At 52.0% G+C, this 13,638-nt stretch overlaps 1 long non-coding RNA gene across 1 annotated transcript; it reads right to left on the bottom strand.

Annotated features, from left to right (window-relative positions):
• Positions 1-452: 452 nt before the first annotated feature.
• LOC131480450 (uncharacterized) lies at positions 453-7,770 on the bottom strand. The gene is made up of 3 exons (XR_009245537.1): positions 7,507-7,770; positions 5,850-6,060; positions 453-628 (listed from the first exon to the last, which is right to left on the bottom strand). It is a non-coding gene; the product is annotated as an uncharacterized LOC131480450 (long non-coding RNA).
• Positions 7,771-13,638: the final 5,868 nt, after the last annotated feature.

Below are 13,638 nucleotides of genomic sequence, written 5' to 3'. Positions count from 1 at the left end.
GCCTGGGTGCCCAGCCCATGTCCGTGGCTGTGGACTTTGTCCTCAGCTGCCTGCCAGTTCTGCCTCATTAGGATCTTTACAAGCCTTAACCCCTGAAGCACAGAAGGCCACCTCTCTCCAAGAATTGTAAATGGAACAATAAATCATCAGTCTGTCAAGACAGCAGTGGTGTTTTGATGTGTCACCAAGTGACATGCATGATGACTCGCCTCCTCTCTACCCTCTTACTCTTGCCTTTCGGTCTGCCTGTTTGTGGCTGGTCCTGGGCGGGTGGGTTAGGTGACTCAGCCTGTGATCCCAGCCTGCTGTCAATCATCTCCATGACCTAGGGAGACCCAAGGACTTGAGCCCTCATCACTGCCTCCCCGGGTTTGCCTTAGCACGAAGCTGGAATGGGGAGTAAGTATTACAAGATAAGACACATACATCCTAACATCTTACCTGCGAGGTCAAACACCTGCCCCAAGAAGTATGTCACAAATAGTGCTGACTTTCGTGTATCCAGTGACTGGTCATTTTTCCTGGTTACTTCCTTCTTTGCCTTCATCTCAGGCCCCAACCTGCTGCAGCGACTTCAGCAAGCATGTTGAGCTCGCGAGGCATCCAGGCTGGACCGTACCTATGTGTCCTGTACAAATGCAGAAACAACTGAGTGAGTTTTCTTCCCCTTAGCACCCTACAGGTAGTTGCAAGAAGTTCAGGGACGGGTCTTTGGCAATTTGTTACCTTCCCACCCGGGGCTCTGTGGGAGGTTTCCTTTGTGCCTCCAGATACCCAGGGGCTCCTAAACGTTGAAGAAGGGAGCTTGGGACTGAGCTGGAGCCCTCTGAGGCACTGACTCAGGAGTCACAGATGACACCTCTTTGACTCAGTTTCCTCACTTGTAAGTGGACCTGGGCACAACCGCAGTGACTGCTTGGCTTTCTGTCTCTGAGAGGACTTGGCTGAGGTCAGCCACTTTGTGGGGAAGGCCTGGCCTCAGCCCCGTTCCACTGTCCACAGGGGAATCTTTGGCCAGGGGCGAGCAATCCCCAGAGGCCAAGAGGAACTGAGGTCCCCCAGGCTTTCCACCCAACCCAGCAGCTGGGTGCCTCGGGAACTGCCAGGCCACCAGCCCACGGGCCAGTGACATCACCTGCTGTGTGTCTGAAACCTGAGCCCAGCTCGCTAGGCGCTGAGCAGGAAGTTTTTTCCCTGCTTTTGTTCTCCCAGCCTGGATGGCCAGGCACAGGAACCAGTCCGCTGACGTCAGTCTCCAGCAAACTCAGGTCCAAGTGCCTTAAGTCTCTGCAGGGGGGCCAAGGCTCGGCTGGGAGTGGAGGGTAGGGTGGGGGAGGGACAGAAGCAGGGATGGATTTCAGGCACCCCTGGGTGGCTGTACACGTCCGTTTCCTCTTCCTCCTCCTGCAAGTGCCAGCTCTGACCTGGGGTCAGCTCCCTGACCACACGCCCAGTGGAAGCTCATGCTCCTTGAGAGTAGGAAAAGCAGTGGGGACACAGCGGTGCCTCAGGCAGGTCCAGACATCCCTTAACCTCACAGGCATGGCCTCCCCAGATGGGAAAAAGCTAAGTGGGGTGCCACATCCTTTCTGGTAATAGGGAATAACACTAAAAGCATTGCATCAAAGTCTGTGTGTGGTTCAAGGAGTAGGTGCACTCCATCAGGGCCGTCGTTTTGGCTGGTATTCTTTTTTTTTTTTTTTAAGATTTATTTATTTTTATTAGAAAGTCAGATGGACAGAGAGGAGGACAGAGAGGAAGATCCTCCGTCCACTGATTCAATCCCCAAGTGACTGCAACGGCCAGTGCTGCGCTGATCTGAAGCCAGAAACCCAGAACCTCCTCCAGGTTTCCCACGCAGGTGCAAAATTCCAAGGCTTTAGGCTTTCCCAGGCCACAAGCAGGGAGCTGGATGGCAAGCGGGGTTGCCGGGATTAGAACCGGCGCCTATATGGGATCCTGATGTGTGCTCAAGGTGAGGACTTTAGCTGCTAGGTCACCGAGCTGGGCTCTGGCTGGTATTCTTCCTCCTGGGAAGAGGCAGGGTGTACACAGCCCTCAGCAAAGGGCATGCCGTCAGACAGAGTCTGCCTTGGCTCTGCAGTCACTCCTGCCTCCCCTGCGAGCACAGGCCTTTGCCAAACACCAAACGCACTGGGTGGCTTTGGCAATGGAAACAGAGTGCCTAGAATGGAGTCCCAGCTCCCATTGGATTCCAGCCTCCTGCTAACATGCAAGTGCCTGGGCTGCTGACACCCACGTGGGAGACCCAGATAGAGTTTCCAGCTGCTGGCTTCAGCCTGGCGCAGCCTGACCATTTTGGAATTATGAGGAATAAGAATGGGCTCTTTCTCTCCCTCTTTTTCTCATACATCTTCTCAAGTGAGTAGATAAATAAGCAAATGCAAATTTAAAAATGAAGTCTATGGTCTCCCAGTACCGAGGCTTGAAGGCTGAAGTCAAGCTCCCAGCAGAGTTGGTGGGTGTCTACTGAGAACAGGACTCATCTCAGGCCCTCTCTGAGGGATGTTGACTTCTGCTGGGCTGGTGGTTCCAGCGTCCACATTGGAATCCCAGAGAGACACAATTCAACCCTCCCCAGTCACGTGGGGGCAAGGGCAATATGGAACAGAGAGCAGAAACTTGGAGCAGAAAGAACTTTCTGGACCCTGTCAATTTCTCCCTTCAATCCTGAAAGCATCAGGACCCATTTATGAAACTCAAATCATTCAACTCGTTCCTTTCAGCTCCCAAGTTCAGCTTTCAATTCCTAATCTCACCTGTCTAATTCCCAATCTCACCAGGTGGGAGGCAAGGCCACCCAAGTCTCCTTGGCAAAAAGCGGGGTGGAAGAGACACTAGTCAGGGACGGGAGGGACCCAGATGCTAGGTGATGCACCTGCCGTGCGTCCTTGGGTATGTAACCTGCTCTCAGGCCTAAGTCTCCTGAACCGTTTTCTCTGTGTGTGTGATAGGTGTGGTACAGGTGTGATGGGTAAAGTCCAAATGGGTTCAAGTCTTGGTTGTTCCACTTCCCATCCATCTCCCTGCTTCTGGCCTGGGAAAGCAGAAGATGGCTCAAAGTCTTTGGGGGCCTGCACCCATGTGGGAGACCCAGAGGAAGCTCCTTGTTCTTTGCATTGGACTGGCCCCGCTGCGTGACTATTTGGTCATCTGGGACACGTACTAGCAAATGAAATCCCAATCTCTTTCTCTCTCTCTTTCTCTCCCTTGCTGCCTTTCACATAAATAAAATAAATCTTTCTTTTTTTTTTTTAAAGATTTATTTATTTTATTACAAAGTCAGATATACAGAGAGGAGGAGAGACAGAGAGGAAGATCTTCCATTCGATGATTCACTCCTCAAGTGAGCCGCAACAGGTCGGTGCGCGCCGATCCGAAGCCAAGAGCCAGGAACCTCTTCCAGGTCTCCCACACGGGTGCAGTGGCCCAATGCATTGGGCCGTCCTCAACTGCTTTCCCAGGCCACAAGCAGGGAGCTGGATGGGAAGTGGAGCTGCCGGGATTAGAACCGGCGCCCATATGGGATCCCGGTGCGTTCAAGGCGAGGACTTTAGCCGCTAGGCCACCGCGCCGGGCCCATAAAATAAATCTTTCAAGAAAATCAGCTAGCTCATTCTCTCGAAGCCTACAATGTCTAGGGCCATGCTGGACAGATGCTGGAGCTGTGAGAGGTCCAGGCCTCCCACATGATTGGAAGGGATCTCTGCTGCTCCCAAGGCTACACTGCAGGAAGATAGAGTTAGGAGCCAGGGCTGGGAACAGAACCCAGGTACTTGATGTGAGGGGTTGTGAGTGTGCATTTTTGCCACACCAAGCCTTAAAATGTAATGTTAGTCTCTCAAAGCACACAGGTCCTGCACATCACCAAGCACAATGCCAAACAGCACCAAATGTGAGGTTGAGTCCTGAAGCTTTGGAGAAACAAAAGAGATGCTGGGCTTCTGTGGCCTCCCTGGTTCACCTTGACCTGGTCGCTGGGGCACGGATAAGTCCAAAATGATTTGGCCCAGGGGATGGCAATGGTGTTACTATTCAGAAGTCTGAGAGCTTTAGGTTGGAAGTCTCTGCCCTGAGGGTCCCCGTGTGGCTGTCACTCATCATCATGGCCATACCAGGTGGCAGAAGTGTGTGGGTGGTGGGTGTGGCCATAGAGGCAGGGAAATTCACAGCTGGAGAAAGCAATTGCTGGTGGGATTGGGCGGGAGGGACTTCCCAACCTCCAGTTGCTCTGTTGGTGGCAATGAAAAGAATTTGAAAGTGTCAGGCTACTGTTCCCTCTAGCCCAGCCTCTCCTGTCCTTCCAGTGAGGGGCTTTGTGAGGAGGGGTTGATCTGTGTGACTTCTCCACTCGCAACTCCACCCTCACTGCTCCACCTGCTCCCAACACCTGCAGGAACCTGCTCTTCATAGGATATTGAGTGCGGGTTTATGGCTAAGGCCAGGCAGTCCCCTTCAGAGCTCTCACTACACACCCTGGCTCCAGGGGACACTACCTGCTCTGGCTTTCCTCCCCTGTGCAGAGCTGCTTCTTGCAGCTTCTCCTTTACCCAGCAGCTTCTCTCTCTGCACAACCTTGCTGGGCTGTCCCAGTTGCTGGTCTGGAGCTCCATCTGGGTCTCCCACCTGGGTAAGCATGGACCGGACTACTTGAATCATGATATGCTGTCTCCCAGGGTGTGTATTAGCAGGAAGCTGATGGGAAGAGAGGGCTGGAACTTGAACTCAGACACTGCTGCCTACCCACATAGCTTCTGCTTCCTGTTTAGCAAACGTTGGACAGTAGATTTAATTTCCTGTTTTTCAATTATATTTGACCCGTACCTAGACTCTTTAGAGTGCTCAGCAGATAAAGATGGCAGTGATGGAAAATTTTGTGAGAAGGAAAAGAGAAATATTTTTAAAGTTGTGAGCTAGAAATGGACCCACTTTACTTTTTACACATGCAAGTATATATATATATACTTTTTTTTCTAAAGCATTTTATGAACTGGTAGTGTGGTACAGTAGGTTAAGTCTCTGCTAGCAATGCAGACATGTTATATTGGAATCTCTGGGCTATTTCACTTCTGATCCAGTTTCCTATGAATGCGTCTGGAATGGCAGCAGAAAATGGTCCAAATGCTTGAATTCCTGCCACCCGTATGGGAAACCCAAAGAGCTCCTGCCTCCTTCCTTCAGCCTGACCCAGGACTGGATTCTCCTTTCAGGGAGTGAACCAGTGGATGGAAGATCTGTCCTCTTTCTGTCTCTTCCTCACTCTCATGCTCTGCCTTTCAGATAATCGATCAATGTTTTTGAGAAAATATTTTTTTGATGAAGCATTTTGGTTAAGAGTACAAGTTCTTCAAACACATTCAGTTCTCACCCCTGAGATATGCTTTAACTATTTACAGAGTAAGACTGATAGGAGAAAGAGAATGTTCATGGTTCTAGAATCTGCATTAAAGGAAACCATCAGGTTTGTGGAAGAAGTTCAAATGGAAAGAAGCTGGCTGGTTTTTCCTCTGAAGCAAATGGCTGGTCTTCCAAAGGAAAGGATTTAAACACGCTGACCCTTAAGGAACAACCAGCTTCCAAAGGGATCCCAGGCCTCCCTCCTGGGACCATTGTGGTCAGAAGGTTCAGCCAGCTGAGTTTTCCCAGCCGGCCATCAGCTCTAAAGTTGGTGGAAGTCAAGTTTAAGAAGGCAGGCCTGCCTGTAGAGTTTGACAGATAGGCAGGTGATGGGGCTTGCCACCTCCACTGCCATGAACAGCTGGGTGGTTTCTCCCAACCCTTTGGCTCTTCTTCTTAGGAAATTGGATGTGTACAGAAACTTCTGTTACCTCAGGGACGCTGGTAGCTAGCGAAGGAACTATGTTTAGGGTAGCAGACAGTGGGTGTGATGTTCTGCGTACAATCCTCCGTGTCATGATGAATGGCTGGTCTGCTTGGTGAATGGGAGCTTAAGAACAGCTTGGAGAGAAGACTTTGTACATTTCTCCAGGAGATCACTGCACATGGCAGGGCCAAGGACCTTGAACAGGGATTGGCACACTTAAGGAGAGAAAGAGAAAGATCTTCCAGGAACCAATCCAAAGCCAGGAGCTTCTTCCAGATTTCCCTTGTGGGTGCAGGATTCCAAGGCCTTGGGCCATCCTCTCTTGTTTCCCAGGCTATAAGCAGAAAGCTGAATTGGAAGTGGAGCAACTGGGACTAGAACTAGTGCTGATAAGGGATGCCGGTGCTGCAATACATAGGATTAAGCTATTGAACCACCACACCAGCTCCACAGCTCTTTCTACTCTATGGTAACAGGCCTAAAGGAGTTCCAGGTAAGACATGATCTCTTTGGCTAGGGAAGCTGCAGGGGGGAGGGTGAGGGCATGGGGAAGAGGTTCTTGAACAGCATCCTGAGATAATGCAAAGACCCAAGACCTTGGCAAAGACCTAGCAGGTGAGGGAGCCTGTACGGACGCCTGGAGGACAGTGCTTTTGGCAAAGGAAACAGCCAATGCAGAGGGGCCCTGCAGTGGAGTCCACCTGGTGTATGGAGGAAAACAGGTACACATCTGAGCCAACCAGGACAGGGCTGGGAGGCCCACTGTGAACCCTTCAGCCCCTTCTCCATCTACAAAGAAAAGTCACCAGGGAATTCCAGGCAGGAGAGCGACACTGCATACCTCATGAACTGCCACCAGCCCATTCCTCAGTATTGGGAAAACTGAGACCCAGACAGGCTAAGAAAGTTGCTTACAGACATACAGCACCAGCTCTCTAGCTCCTGTGCCTTGCTTTTTTTTTTTCTTTCCAAATGCACTCAACTCTTCTGCCTGCAAAATGGAGGGGTTGGGGCCAGCGTTAGCAGGTGGGGAGGGAGTGGGTAGAGCTTGGCCTCTCTCCCATCTGGGCAGCTGGGCACCTATGCTGCAGCCTTCTCCGAGAGAGGCAGGGAAGTGCCTGGGCAAGGAGCGAGTGGCACTCTTGCAGAGGGTTATGCAAATGCTCCCAGCAATTCTTGCTAAACTCAGATCCTGGGGTCTGCTGGTCCTCCCTTTAATGCTGGATCAGGCATTGCTGGCACCTGTCATATATCTCAGGGTTTCCCAGGATCTGCTCCCATGTCTCTCATCTCACACATGGATGAACTCACTGATATCCCTCGTAGCCCTGGCCTGGTTCTGAGCCACAGTCGAATTAGCCTGGGGCCAGAAACCCAGCTGGAGATCAAGCGACCCTTTTTGCGGTCCCTGGAACCCAGGTGATGCCAGAGTCTTAATACCCCCTGGGATGGGGCTCTGCCCTCCTGTGTGGCCCACAGCGGCTTGGCCCCTGACGTGACTCAACTTGGTGCATCCTGGGTGGGCTTGGGGCTGGCTCCAGACTTGTCCTGGCACAAAGCCACTGGGTGGTGCTGGAAGCCAGCGTCCCAGCCTCAGCAACTCCAGGATCTGGGCTGTGTAAGGAGTGTGAAGGGCAAGGCCAGCCTGGGGTGCAACTTACTTCTGCTGCTTTCCCAGCAGGCTGTGTGGAGAGGGCTGGAGGGCATGTGGTGGCTGCTAGAGTAGTGAAAGGCGCCCTCCAGCCACCCGGAAAGAGTATCTGGCTTTCCCTGGAGGCCAGTGGCCTCACAGGCACCCTGCCCAGGAGAGCCTTGAGTCCTGTAGTATGGCCCACTCACTTGCTTGTGATCCCACACTTCTTGCAGGCTGGCCGACAGGCACCCTCTGACCCAGCTCCTTGAAGCAGAAGTAAATGACAAAGGGATGCAAAATTAGAAGGAAAGAAAGAAAAGACTGCAAAAAGTTAAACCAAACCACCCACAAATAGCCTGTGGCTGGGGGTGGGGCGGGGCGTGGGGGGTGATGATCCTGCACTGTGTGAAGAAGGTTTGGCTGAGCGAGCCTGCAATGAGTCATCTGGTTGCGTAATCCTCCCCCAGCACAGGCAGGGGAATGAAACTAGGAAACTCAGGCAGTGACATTTAGTAGCAAAGAGGAAGCCCACACAACATTTGTGCAAGGCCATCCAAAAATAGCGGGCGCCTCTGAGCTGGGCTTTGCAGAGACGGCCTGGAGCTGCGCATGCCTGAGGCCTGGCACACTTCACCCGGACCACCCACACCCTCCTGCAGCTGATGGCAGTTCGGCAGACACTGAGTGCTCTGGGCTCTGAGCTGTCAACCGGCTAGTGGGCAGTACGCTCCGCGCGTGAAGCAGGACGGGGAAACAAAGAAGGGAGTTTTGGGGAGCCTGTTGGTGATAGAGGCAAAACCCAGCTCGATGCCTCAGCGTTCTTGGCAGTGCAATGGGACCAGCAGTGAGACTTGGCAGTGCAGTGGGACATCTCATAAGATTATGTGTATGGCAGCTGAGACAAGGTTTGTAGGTTTTCAGTGTGGAGAAGGACCATGCCTCACAGCAGGTAAAGATTGTACCTGCAGAAGTGTGAAAGTGTGTACACTCTACAGGTCCTATAGGACCACTGGAAAAGCACAATTCCATCAGGGAGCTGCATGGAAGGAGCTCTTAGAGCTGATTGGGGTGACCCGAGGGTCCAGGAGAGAACACAAGAGGTCTTCGAAGACAGCCTTGGCTTGTGCCAACTGAAATGAAGTAGTGAATCACATTCCTCCTTACCTGACTCCGAGAAGCTGGAAGAACCTAGTGTGAGCAGTCCAAGATGGTGAGCTGCCACCATCCTCATTGCCCACAGGCACCCCATGGGTCTCCAAGCTGTCAGTCCCACCATGCATCACATGGGAGAAGCGATGCTGTATCCCCTTCAGAGGAGCCCTAGAGTGATCGGGGTCTGTAAGAGAAAGGGTTGCTGGTGACTTGGAAGGGAGTCTGAAGCTTCCAAAGGAGTTCATTGGGAGGATGCTCTAAGGGAGAGGTGCTCCGGACGAGGGGAGGATGGATATTGTATGAAATGCATGAATATGCAGAAGAGATATGTTCAGGAAACAGGAAACAGGTCTGGCAGCCAGCCAGGTTGACAGGATGACCTGAACAAGGAGCACGAGGGGCAGCGGGAGGGTGTGAACTCCTGGCCCAGGACAGACCCTCAGTAGGCACGGTGGGGCTTGGTCCGAGCCCTGGCTGCTTCCCAGAGCCGCTGCCCTCTGTCCTCAGCTTCCTTCTCAGGGACGGAAGATGCAGCCTTCCTGAGCACACAGCTGCAGGTCCCACCATCCCACCTCCTCGCATGGTTTACAGTCATCTCAGAACTAATCCAGGAAGAAAAGATTGCTCAAGCTCATTTCCAACTGGGGTTGGGGGAGGTGGCGGGTGTGCCGTCAGCCAAATCTTGTCTGTGCGAGTTTAGTGAATTCTCACAACAAGCCCATGATTGGGTTCTAGACAAATGGGATTACGAAGGGGTTGATTCGCTGGCTGAAGTGTCACAGCCTGGACTCAGTCCTGAGCGCCAGGCTCCGGACATGGGCTGTACTCCTAACTCATTGGTAGGAGGGAAAACTCTTTCATGTTCCTCTTTTTGCCTTGCCTACCTGGAGCCTCAGCTGAGTTGTGTGATAAAGTGTGACTTCCTTTGGTTCAGATTTTCTGGGTAAATTTTTTTCCTTTAATGCTCTGTGGTCTTCAGCTCCAAAACAGCAAATCCATGTTTTCTTCCCAGCACATTCCTCTTTGTCAATTTTGCCTGGGGTCCTCTAGGTGCTCAGTCCCTCTCCCTGAAATGATTTTTTTTTAAATTATAATTTACTGAGTAGGAAAAGTAATTTCAAAACTCTATGTACAGAAATATAGTAAGTTCCCATCTTGAATAAATAATATCTGAATGTATAATTTTTAAAAACCCAGAGTTAAGCATTGAAATCATATATCTACACATGAATGGTAGAAGAACAAATCAGTCACTGATAACTCATGCGCTTAAATCAAACAACGGCTGGGTCTGAGCAAGGCCAGAGCCAAAGCCCAGAACTCCATCCAGGTTGTCCATGTGGGTGGCAGGGGCCCAAGCATTGGGCCATCCTCTGCTGCCTTCCAAAGTGTGTGCTATTCCCAGCAGATGTTGTTTCAGTCAGTCTGTGTATCGCTCCTTTCAAATAAACATACAGATAAATAGAAATTTATTTCTCACAACTATTCCCATATGAAAAGTTATTTGGGTGGGGGGCAGTGTTGTGGTATAGATGGTTAAGCTCCTGCCTGGGATGCCAGCATGCCATGTGAGTAGCAGTTTGATTCCTAGTTGTTCTATTTCCAATTCCACTCCCTGTTAATGTGCCTGGGACAGCAGCAGGGGATGGTCCAAGTTTTTGGGCCCTTGTGCCCACATGGGAGACCCAGCAGAAGCTCCTGGCTCCTGGCTTTGGGTTGGTCCAACTCCAGCCATTATGGCTATATGAAGAGTGAACCAATGGGAAGATCTCAATCTCTTTCTCCCTCCCTGCAACCTCTGCCTTTCAGATAAACAATACATCTTTTCTTGAAAGCAGGTAGGTTGTTATTTTTAACATACTGACAGATGCAGCACCTGAAACCCAAGGAGGTAACACCATTGTTCATGGTCTGTCAGCAGAGCCGGGACTTGTTGACTGTAAGGAATGACTCCGGGGAGGGTCCCCATCCTCTGTGAAAGCTCCTTGATCTGGTCCTGCCTCCACACCTGCTCCCAACGCTCTCCTCCCTGGGAGGCAGCAGGCGAGAGCCCACCTGATGGGATTCCTGCTCAGCCAGGGCTGAGTCCTCAACTCCCTGCTTCCGCCTGACCTGACCCAGCCCCTGTCACTGCACGTCTTTGGGCAGTAGGCCGGTGGACAAGAGCTGTGTCTGTCTGCCTGTCTCTCATTGTCTTGAATACGTCAACATGGACTTAAAAAAAGAGTCTTCTTTTGCACGATGTGCAAAATTTTCTGATTTCTAAACCAGATGAGGAATGCAGATTGGGGCAGAAAAGGACAAGGCTCTGAGTGTCTAAAGGAAGGGCTCAATGAGGATGGGAGGGAAGTCTTTCAAAGCAGAGTGAAGTTGTCCTAGCCCTGCAGACTGCTGGTGGAGGCTGGCAGTGGGGCAGAGTGCACACAGTGGTAGGGGTGTCCCTGGAAGTTGTCAGCTCTCAGTTAAATACTAATGAGATTGGGTGGGTACTTAGCCTACTAGCTATAACAGTGATTAAGGATTCTGCATCCCAGACCAGGGGGCCTAGATTGGGCTCTGGCTCTGGCTCATGACCCCAGCTTCCTGCCATGCAGACCCTGGGATGGGCAGCAGTGGGTGATGGCTCAAGGGACTGGTTGCCTAACACTCATGTAGAAAACCTGGATTGAGTTCCCAGCTACCAGGTTCAGCCTGGCCAAACTCTGGCCATTGTGGGAAGTAAGCCTGTGGGTAGGGGTGCACTTCCAGCCCCAGACCTGGGAACTAAAAAAACCTTTTCTCTTTTTAAAAGTAGGATCTCTCAGGCATTTTGTTGTAGTGATAAAAAGTTGACAAACACACACACACACACACACACACACACACTAGCTGCCTTTCCCATTCAAGATAGAATTTAGAACCCTGACAGTTGACCCTGACCGATAAGGCCATGTGTGGTGTGTGTCCTTCCCTTTCTCTCGCATCTATTTACCACTGTTCTCTTTCACCTGCCTTGAACTCCTGCCCAGGGCCTGTGCACCTGCTTACTTCCTCTGCCTAGGACATTCTTACATGGATAGCCATGTCATCCACTTACCCAGTTCCTCTGATCTCTGCTCAGTATCAGCTTGAGAGAGGGGCCTTCCCCCAAGACTGCACTATGACAGCACTTGCCCACCCCACTCTGTCCCGCCCCTGTGCTGGGCTCACCATCACGCCGCATGCTCCTGCTCAGTCTCTTTGCCTTGGGTAAGGTCCACCTCATCCTGTGTTTATTGCTATAGCTCTAGTACCCAAAATGGCGCCCAGTAGGTTTCAGTATGATATTTTCCTGAGAATGTGAAGAAAGCAGCTTATGCAAGGTTATGGTCTTCAGCCCACTGTCAGCTTAAGGGCTTTCCTGGGAAGTGCCAGTTCTCTCCATTCTACAGTCCTAAAGCCAGGGAAAAGGGGGCGGAGGAGGATTCCCGGTAAGGCTGTTCCCAAGCCCCTCCTTTCCTGGCTGTAAGGAAAGTTTCTGGGAAAGACAAGAAAACATAACTACAAGCAGGACAAGATGGGACAGTATGTCCTCCTCCCTTCGCCTTAAACAGGGAATCGCTGTCTCCCCCCAAAAATGCAGTCCTCACGCTGTCACTCACTCCCCCAGGGAGGAAATCCATGCAGGGCCCTTAGGCAGTGAGCAGCTCAGTCTTAACCGAAAGACTCTACCAGGAGGGAGAGCCAGGGAAACAATGAAGGGAGAATGAAATGATGCAGGTGCTTGGTCTCAAAGTGAGGACCAGGCTTGCAATGGGACACTTGTGCCCCGGCATCTGCTTCCTGCTGATGCATACCCTGACAGCTTGAGTTGCTGGGTCCCTGTCGCCCACGTGGGAGAGCGGGAGCGAGTGCCCTTCTCCTGGATTTGGAGCATGCAGGGAGCAAATCAGGCTTCCCCTCTGGTTTTCCATGAAGGAAGAGCATGGTACAGGGCTCGCCCTACTGGTGGCTGAGGCTCTGCTCTGGAGCTGTTCCTGCTGTGTGCAGGCTGTGCCTTCTTGCTGTCTCTATCCCCACTCATTCTGCCTCATAACCACTTGGGTGCCCACCATCCTATGTGGAGGGCCCGGCACATGCACTGGGAGGCCCCAGCCATGCTCCTGAGCGCACCTGTGCTGCTTCTCATGTGTCACTCCCCAGGGGGCTGGTATGGGGGAGAGGGGGATGCCCAGGCAGACTCTGTGACCCTGGGGTATTTGACCTGGTTGCCAACCAGGATCATGTGCTAGCCAGACAGCCTGTGTCCTCTGACCACTCAGCAGGAGGCGGTGCCTGGTTTTGCCTCTGAGACCCCAAAGGGCACAGAATCTGCCTGCCTCACCCTTGGGTGCAGAGCTGGGGAAAGGCTCCAGAACTCTGATCTTAGTCTACCTGGTTCCTGCCTCCTGCCTGTGCATGACCTCAGACCTGTGACTTGCCATCTGACCCCTGAACGGCAAACTGCCACCTTTCCTTCAGGCCTGGGAGGGCATATCATTATCTTCTCAGGTCAAGATGCAGGGAGTCCATTCTGTTGAACGAAACTGCCTGTGTTATGATGTGTTTTTGCTGGTGTGTGTGTGTGTGTGTGATTTGAACCAGATGTTTTCATCCCACGTGCACAGTTATAAATGGCCTCCATTGTCCTGCAGCTGGGGAACACTGAGCAGAGATCTCACACAGATGCCAAACTTGCCTTCAGGTTCACTGTAATCTTAAACTCAAGGAGCCAAACCACAACCTGCTGGGCCCGAGTGTTCTATTTCCCTGGAACCTTCCCTGGAGCCTTGAGGAGGGGAGAGGCCCCCAGAGTTATAGCTCTCTTCCAATTCCCTCCCCATCCCCCGACCCACAGTGAAAGCAGAGAAGCCTTAAGGTCTCAACCTGGGGCCGGGGTCAGCGTCCTGGGGGATGATGTCTGCTTAGTGGGCACATATGAGCTTTAGCTGCAAACTGGAAAAGCAGGGCAGCTCCAGCTGCACCTAGCCTTGGGGAAGGTCCCCACTAG

The sequence above is a fragment of the Ochotona princeps genome, chromosome 6, assembly GCF_030435755.1.
Source record: "Ochotona princeps isolate mOchPri1 chromosome 6, mOchPri1.hap1, whole genome shotgun sequence".
Taxonomy (NCBI): domain Eukaryota; kingdom Metazoa; phylum Chordata; class Mammalia; order Lagomorpha; family Ochotonidae; genus Ochotona; species Ochotona princeps.
Note: the sequence above shows the minus strand (reverse complement) of the source record. Positions and strands in the feature narration are given on the sequence as shown.